This window comes from Triticum aestivum, chromosome 7A, assembly GCF_018294505.1.
Source record: "Triticum aestivum cultivar Chinese Spring chromosome 7A, IWGSC CS RefSeq v2.1, whole genome shotgun sequence".
NCBI lineage: Eukaryota > Viridiplantae > Streptophyta > Magnoliopsida > Poales > Poaceae > Triticum > Triticum aestivum.
The window spans coordinates 718,130,116-718,139,157 of NC_057812.1; positions in this window are offsets into that span (position 1 = coordinate 718,130,116).

The window sequence follows — 9,042 nt, forward strand, 5'->3', positions numbered from 1 at the left end:
TGTTGGCTATTCCGACTCGGATTATGCCGGAGACAAGATTGATAGAAAGTCCACTTCGGGTACTTGTCAATTTCTTGGTAGATCTCTTGTGTCTTGGTCTTCCAAGAAACAAAACTCGGTATCCTTATCCACCGCCGAAGCAGAATACATTGCCGCTGGTTCATGTTGTGCTCAATTACTTTGGATGACCCAAACTCTTAAAGATTATGGGATTTATGTGAAACATGTTCCGCTGCTTTGTGACAATGAAAGTGCTATCAAAATTGGTCATAATCCTGTACAACATTCTCGAACTAAGCATATTGAAGTTCATCATCATTTCATTCGAGATCATGTTGCTAAGGGTGACATTAATCTTAAGCACGTTCGCACCGATAAGCAATTAGCGGATATATTTACTAAACCACTTGATGAGAAAGTGTTTTGCAGGTTGAGAGGAGAATTGAACATCATTGATGCTTCGAACTTGGAGTAGAAACTCCATTGGATACATGCAAGACATGAGCTTATGACTAATCCATGATATATCTCTTATGATAACTATCTTATGTCTTGGATATATTTGCACCTTGCATGTTGTCTAACCCATGTAGGTGCTTGGTTGAATCTAATTCCATGAGATTGCGACTCACTCACATCTTGAGCAATCTCTACATCACCAAGACTCTACACAATGGTGGTTGAAGACAAGGAAGCACAAAACCATTCAAACATATCCTTTGACAAATTCTATGTTGAGCTTCATGATTGTCATTTTTGGATACACAAGTGCTCTTCCTTGCAAGAAATAACTCATGTAGGTGGATGAACTCAAGCTCCAAGTGGTGCTCCCAACTCTTGATGAGCTACATCAACCTTGAGCACCCACACAAGTTCAACTACATGAGCAAGAACCACACCACCACCCAAGGTATGCTATTCCATCTTAGAGAAGCTTTACTCCAAGACATGAGTCAAAGCAACTTAATAAGATGAGAATACATCAAGATGCTTAAACAAAAAATGGTAACCCCATTTTGAGCTTAAACGATGAGTATGACCTACGATCAAGTGTCCTCACTTGACTCCTAAGTCAATATACTCTAACATAGGTGACTATGTCACCGCCCAATTCTAGATGAAGTTCTCTTGTGTTCTTTTCTGAGTTATTGCATTTGTCCCTTGCATATTTGTTTCTTTCTTTTTCAAACAAAAAACTTCATCTAGAAACTTTCACTTTTTTCTTTTTGATTTTTGTTCTGCATATTTCTGCATCAAATTGCTTGCAAATCTTTCAGCTAATTCATTCCAAATCTTTGTGAGATCTTACTTGACTAGTGAGCTGAGGTGACAAGTGTTTTTCTCTGTGATGAACTCGGTTTCACCGAATTGTCATTTTCGGTCCAACCGAATCCCTTCGGTACTACCGAAACATGCCACTCGGTGCCATCGATTTCGCAACAGGAAAAACAGTTTGCCACATATTCTATATTTCTTCTGATCCAGCTCCACTCAATGAATCTTGTCCTCTACAAGCATCACAGTTTTATTCACTGCTTTGTGCTGAATCTCAAGGACCAAACCTATTCGACGGATTCCAGGAAAAACCTTCTTGGAAATTGATTTCAAAGGGGGAGAGAGAGATCACATCAAAGCTTATCATCAGGGAGAGAGAGAGATCACATCAAAATCTTATCACCTACAAAGGAGAAAGTACTAAGGGGGAGAGAATACTCAAGGATCCCAGATGCTTGATGTTCAAGAGGAGAGATGCCACATGTCTTTTTGGGGGAAGGACATGTTCATATGTACTCATTTGAATTAAGTTCTATTCATATCTTTCAGCTCTGATTTTCTGTTCCTATCTTCTCCCAATATCCCATGTCAGATTCAGGGGGAGCAAGACACCTAAGGGAAAGAAATCAGTCAAATTCATTGCATATCTTTATTCTTGGGGACATGTTGAATCCAATGTGGTACCTTGTACTCACTCTCTACATGTCATCCCAGTCTTGGTATTCTTGTGGTTTCTTTTGTTTGCTCTGGCTAGTGGATGTACCTGTGTTATCTAACTTTGTTTGTGCAGGTTCATTCCATCTTAAACCAACTCAAGACCACAAGGTAAGTATATGCATCAAAATCATGAGTATGAGGAGTTCTTGCTAATGTACATACTGTTTGCAAGAAGGACTCATGAGCATGAAGGTATTTTCCTTCATAATCTTTTGCTCTGATGCATATGGCCAAGATACATGTAACACATTGCCTACTCTGTCATGGTTATGCTCTCGCATGCCTCTATATTTCATATTTACATGAGTGCATACATGTAGGGGGAGCCTATGCTTGTTACATGTCCTTCCAAAGCTTTACTTGGTGTTCTTTATATCTTTATCTAAAGCTTTGATGTATGTTGCCATCAATTACCAAAAAGGGGGAGATTGAAAGCACAAGTGCTCCCTAGGTGGTTTTGATAATTGATGACAACATATCTCTTGTTGGACTAACATTTCTATCTAGCATGTTTCAGATAAGTTCAACAATGGAGTGGCATGGACTAAAGGTTGTGGGAACTCCTTCAAGATGCTAATGACAAAGGATTGGCTCAAGCTCAAAAGCTCAAGACTCTTCATTTTATATTTTAGTGATCCAAGATCACATTGAGTCTTTAGGAAAAGCCAATACTATCAAGGAGGGATGAGGTGTTGCTTAATGAGCCTCTTGCTTCATGTGCTTAATGATATGCTCCAAAATCCTCAGCTACTTTCCCACTTCCACAAATGACCTAAACCCTAAGCCAAACTCGGTCATACCGATTCTTTCTATCCGGCGCCACCGAGTTTCACTTGTCATAAGCCACTACCAAACCCTAGCAATTCGGTTCTACCGATAGGGATCTCGGTCTCACCGAGATGGGATTGCAAACTCTCTGTTTCCCTTCGTAACTTTTCTGTCTCACCGAAAGAGCGGATCGGTCCCACCGAGATTGCAATGTAAATTCAGTGTTTCCTTTTTGTAACTTTCCGGTCTCACCGAAAAAGCAAATCGGTCCCACCGAGTTTGCCTGACCAACTCTCTGGTTAGCTAATTACCAAAATCGGTCTCACCGAGTTTGTGTAATCGGTCTCACCGAGATTATGTTATGTCCAAACCCTAACCGTATCGGTCCTACCGAGTTGCATGTCAGTCCCACCGAAAATCTCTAACGATCACTAGGTTTACCTTTTCGTTCCGACCGAGTTTGTTGATTCGGTCCCACCGAGATTGGAAAACTGTGTGTAACGGTTGGATTTTGTGTGGAGACTATATATACCCCTCCACCTCCTCTTCACTCGTGGAGAGAGCCATCAGAACACATACACAATTCCAACTCATATGTTCTGAGAGAGAACCACCTACTCATGTGTTGAGACCAAGATATTCCATTCCTACCATATGAATCTTGATCTCTAGCCTTCCCCAAGTTGCTTTCCACTCAAATCTTCTTTCCACCAAATCCAAATCCTATGATAGAGAGTTGAGTGTTGGGGAGACTATCATTTGAAGCACAAGAGCAAGGAGTTCATTACCTACACACCATTTGTTACTTCTTGGAGAGTGGTGTCTCCTAGATTGGCTAGGTGTCACTTGGGAGCCTCCGACAAGATTGTGGAGTTGAACCAAGGAGTTTGTAAGGGCAAGGAGATCACCTACTTCGTGAAGATCTACCGCTAGTGAGGCAAGTCCTTTGTGGGCGATGGGCATGGTGGGATAGACAAGGTTGCTTCTTCGTGGACCCTTTGTGGGTGGTTGCTTCTTCGTGGACCCTTTGTGGGTGGAGCCCTCCGTGGACTCGCGCAACCGTTACCCTTCGTGGGTGGAGCCCTCCGTGGACTCGCAAAACCATTACCCTTCGTGGGTTGAAGTCTCCATCAACGTGGATGTAGGATAGCACCACCTATCCGAACCACAGGAAAAACATCCGTGTCTCCAATTGCGTTTGAATTCTCCAAACCCTTCCCTTTACATTCTTGCAAGTTGCATGCTTTACATTCCGCTGCTCATATACTCTTTGCATGCTTGCTTGATATGTATTGTGTATGTTGAAATTGTGCCTAAACTCCACTTAAACCTAAAAAGCTTAAAAATTGCAACTTTAGCATTAAGTGTCTAATCACCCCCCTCTAGACACATCTACTTCTAGATCCTACAGATGTCACAACTGCATTCTTGAATGGATTTCTGGAAGAAGAGTTGTATATGATGCAACCGGAAGGTTTTGTCGATCCAAAGGGAGCTAACAAAGTGTGCAAGCTCCAGCGATCCATTTATGGACTGGTGCAAGCCTCTCGAAGTTGGAATAAATGCTTTGATAGTGTGATCAAAGCATTTGGTTTTATAAAGACTTTTGGAGAAGCCTGCATTTACAAGAAAGTGAGTGGGTGCTCTGTAGCATTTCTGATATTATATGTGGATGACATATTGCTGATTGGAAATGATATAGAATTTCTGGATAGCATAAAGGGATACTTGAATAATAGTTTTTCAATGAAAGACCTCGGTGAAGCTACTTATATATTGGGCATTAAGATCTATAGAGATAGATCAAGACACTTATTTAGACTTTCACAAAGCACATACCTTGACAAAGTTTCGAAGAAGTTCAAAATGGATCAAGCAAAGAAAGGGTTCTTGCCTGTGTTACAAGGTGTGAAGTTGAGTAAGACTCAATGCCCGACCACTGCAGAAGATAGAGAGAAAATGAAAGATGTTCCCCATGCTTCAGCCATAGGCTCTATCATGTATGCAATGCTGTGTACTAGACCTGATGTGTGCCTTGCTATAAGTCTAGCAGGGAGGTACCAAAGTAATCCAGGAGTGGATCACTGTACAGCGGTCAAGAACATCCTGAAGTACCTGAAAAGGACTAAGGATATGTTTCTCGTTTATGGAGGTGACAAAGAACTCATCGTAAATGGTTACGTTGATGCAAGCTTTGACACTGGTCCGGACGATTCTAAATCGCAAACCGGATATGTGTTTACATTGAACGGTGGAGCCGTCAGTTGGTACAGTTCTAAACAAAGCGTCGTGGCGGGATCTACATGTGAAGCGGAGTACATAGCTGCTTCGGAAGCAGCAAATGAAGGAGTCTAGATGAAGGAGTTCATATCCGATCTAGGTGTCATACCTAGTGCATCGGGTCCAATGAAAATCTTTTGTGACAATACTGGAGCAATTGCCTTAGCGAAGGAATCCAGATTTCACAAGAGAACCAAGCACATCAAGAGACGCTTCAATTCCATCCGGGATCTAGTCCAGGTGGGAGCCATAGAAATTTGCAAGATACATACGGATCTGAATGTTGTAGACCCGTTGACTAAGCCTCTTCCACGAGCAAAAGATGATCAGCACCAAGGCTCCATGGGTGTTAGAATCATTACTGTGTAATCTAGATTATTGACTCTAGTTCAAGTCGGAGACTGAAGGAAATATGCCCTAGAGGCAATAATAAAGTTATTATTTATTTCCTTATATCATGATAAATGTTTATTATTCATGCTAGAATTGTATTAACCGGAAACATAATAAATGTGTGAATACATAGACAAACAGAGTGTCACTAGTATGCCTCTACTTGACTAGCTCGTTGATCAAAGATGGTTAAGTTTCCTAGCCATTGACATGGATTTTCATTTGATTAATGGGATCACATCATTAGGAGAATAATGTGATTGACATGACCCATTCTGTTAGCTTAGCACACGATCATTTAGTATGTTGCTATTGCTTTCTTCATGACTTATACATGTTCCTATAACTATGAGATTATGCAACTCCCATTTACCGGAGGAACACTTTGTGTGCTACCAAACGTCACAACATAACTGGGTGATTATAAAGGTGCTCTATAGGTGTCTCCGATGGTACTTGTCGGGTTGGCATATTTCGAGATTAGGATTTGTCACTCCGATTGTCGGAGAGGTATCTCTGGGCCCTCTCGGTAATGCACATCACTTAAGCCTTGCAAGCATTGCAACTGATGAGTTAGTTGCGGGATGATGTATTACGGAACGAGTAAAGAGACTTGCCGGTAACGAGATTGAACTAGGTATTGAGATACCGATGATCGAATCTCGGGCAAGTAACATACCGATGACAAAGGGAAGAACGTATGTTGTTATGCGGTCTGACCGGTAAAGATCTTCGTAGAATATGTAGGAGCCAATATGAGCATCTAGGTTCTGCTATTGGTTATTGACCAAAGACATGTCTCGGTCATGTCTACATAGTTCTCGAACCCGTAGGGTCCGCACGCTTAACGTTACGATGATAGTTATATTATGAGTTTATATATTTTGATGTATCGAAGGTTGTTCGGAGTCCCGGATGTGATCATGGACATGACGAGGAGTCTCGAAATGGTCGAGACATGAAGATTGATATATTGGAAGCCTATGTTTGGATATCGGAAGTGTTCCGGGTAAAATCGGGATTTTACCGGAGTACCGGGAGGTTACCGGAACCCCCCGGGAATCAAATGGGCCTTAGTGGACCTAGGTAGAAGAGAGGAGAGGAGGCAAGGGCTGGCCGCGTGCCCCTCCCCCCTAGTCCGAATAGGACAAGGAGAGGGGGCGGCGCCCCCCTTCCTTCCTTCTCCTCCACTCCTTCCCCCTCAAGTCCTAATCCAACTAGGAAAGGGGGGGAGTCCTACTCCCAGTGGGAGTAGGACTCCTCCTGGCGCGCCCTCTCCCTTGGCCGGCCACACCCCCCTTGCTCCTTTATATACGGGGGCAGGGGGGCACCCTAGAGACAACAACAATTGATCATTGATCTCTTAGCCGTGTGCGGTGCCCCCCTCCACCATAGTCCACCTTGATAATACTATAGCGGTGCTTAGGCGAAGCCCTGCATCGGTAGAACATCAACATCGTCACCACACCGTCGTAATGACGAAACTCTCCCTCAACACTCGGCTGGATCGGAGTTCGAGGGGCGTCATCGGGCTGAACGTGTGCTGATCTCGGAGGTGCCGTACGTTCGGTACTTGATCGGTCGGATCGTGAAGATGTACGACTACATCAACCGCGTCGTGCTAACGCTTCCGCTTTTGGTCCACGAGGGTACGTGGACAACACTCTCCCCTCTCGTTGCTATGGATCACCATGATATTGCGTGTGCGTAAGAATTTTTTTGAAATTACTACGTTCCCCAACGGGTATCATACACCCACCATATACCTTCCTCAAAACAGCCACCATATCTACCTATTATGGCATTTCCATAGCCATTCCGAGATATATTGCCATGCAACTTTCCACCGTTCCATTTATGACACACTCCATCATTGTCATATTGCTTAGCATGATCAGGTAGTTGACATAGTATTTGTGGAAAAGCCACCGTTCATAGTTCTTTCATACTTGTCACTCATGCATCATTGCATATCCCGGTGCACCGCCGGAGGCATTCATATAGAGTCATATCTTGTTCTAAGTATCGAGTTGTAATTGTTGAGTTCTAAGAAAAATAAAAGTGTGATGATCATCATTATTAGAGCATTGTCCCAAGTGAGGAAAGGATGATGGAGACTATGATTCCCCCACAAGTCGGGATGAGACTCCGGACAAAAAAAATAAAAAAAGAGAGAAAAGAGGCCATAAAAAAGAGAAAAGGCCAAGAAAAAAAAGAAAAAAGAGAGAAAAAGAGAGAAGGGACAATGTTACTATCCTTTTACCACACTTGTGCTTCAAAGTAGCACCATGATCTTCATAGTAGAGAGTCTCTCATGTTATCACTTTCATATACTGGTGGGAATTTTTCATTATAGAACTTGGCTTGTATATTCCAATGATGGGCTTCCTAAAAATTGCCCTAGGTCTTCATGAGCAAGCAAGTTGGATGCACACCCACTTAGTTTCTTTTTGAGCATTCATATACTTATAACTCTAGTGCATCCGTTGCATGGCAATCCCTACTCACTCACATTGATATCTATTGATGGGCATCTCCATAGCCCGTTGATACGCCTAGTTGATGTGAGACTATCTTCCCCTTTTTGTCTTCTCCACAACCACCACTCTATTCCACCTATAGTGCTATATCCATGGCTCACGCTCATGTATTGCGTGAAGATTGAAAAAGTTTTGAGAATGTCAAAGGTATGAAACAATTGCTTGGCTTGTCATCGGGGTTGTGCATGATTTAAATATTTTGTGTGGTGAAGATAGAGCATAGCCAGACTATATGATTTTGTAGGGAAAACTTTCTTTAGCCATGTTATTTTGAGAAGACATAAATGCTTTGTTAGTATGCTTGAAGTATTACTATTTTCTATGTCAATATGAACTTTTGTCTTGAATCTTTTGGATCTGAATATTCATACCACAATTAAGAAGAATTACATTAAAATTATGCCAAGTAGGAGTCCACATCAAAAATTCTGTTTTTATCATTTACCTACTCGAGGACGAGCAGGAATTAAGCTTGGGGATGCTTGATACGTCTCCAACGTATCTATAATTTCTGATTGCTCCATGCTATATTATCTACTGTTTTGGACATTATTGGGCTTTATTAGACCTCTCCCAATGCATTGGTGCTAAAGTGGGGTGCTAAGGTTTAGCAACTCATGTCCCCAATGCATCGGTGCTAAGGTTTTGTAGCTAAGCCTCCTCTATTTAATTGTTTAGTAATAAAACTTTTCATGTATTGGTTGGTAGTCTTTTTGCCTAGGTCCACGTGCCTAGCATTGGTTCTTATTGGGGTCATCATAATGCTCTCTCTCCTCTTTAATTGCTTTGCCACATCATTTTTCTGCCTATGTGGCACCCTTAGCACCTGTACACCATGGAGCACTGGGAAGGGCCTTATCCACTTTTATATTATTTTTGGGACTAACCTATTAACCGGAGGCCCATCCCAGAATTGTTGTTTTTTTTGCCCGTTTTAGGGTTTCGAAGAAAAGGAATACTAAACGGAGTCCAAACGGAATGAAAACTTCAGGAACGTGATTTTCTCACCGAATACAACTCAGGAGACTTGGACCCTACGTCAAGCCAATCAACAGGAGGCCACAAGGTA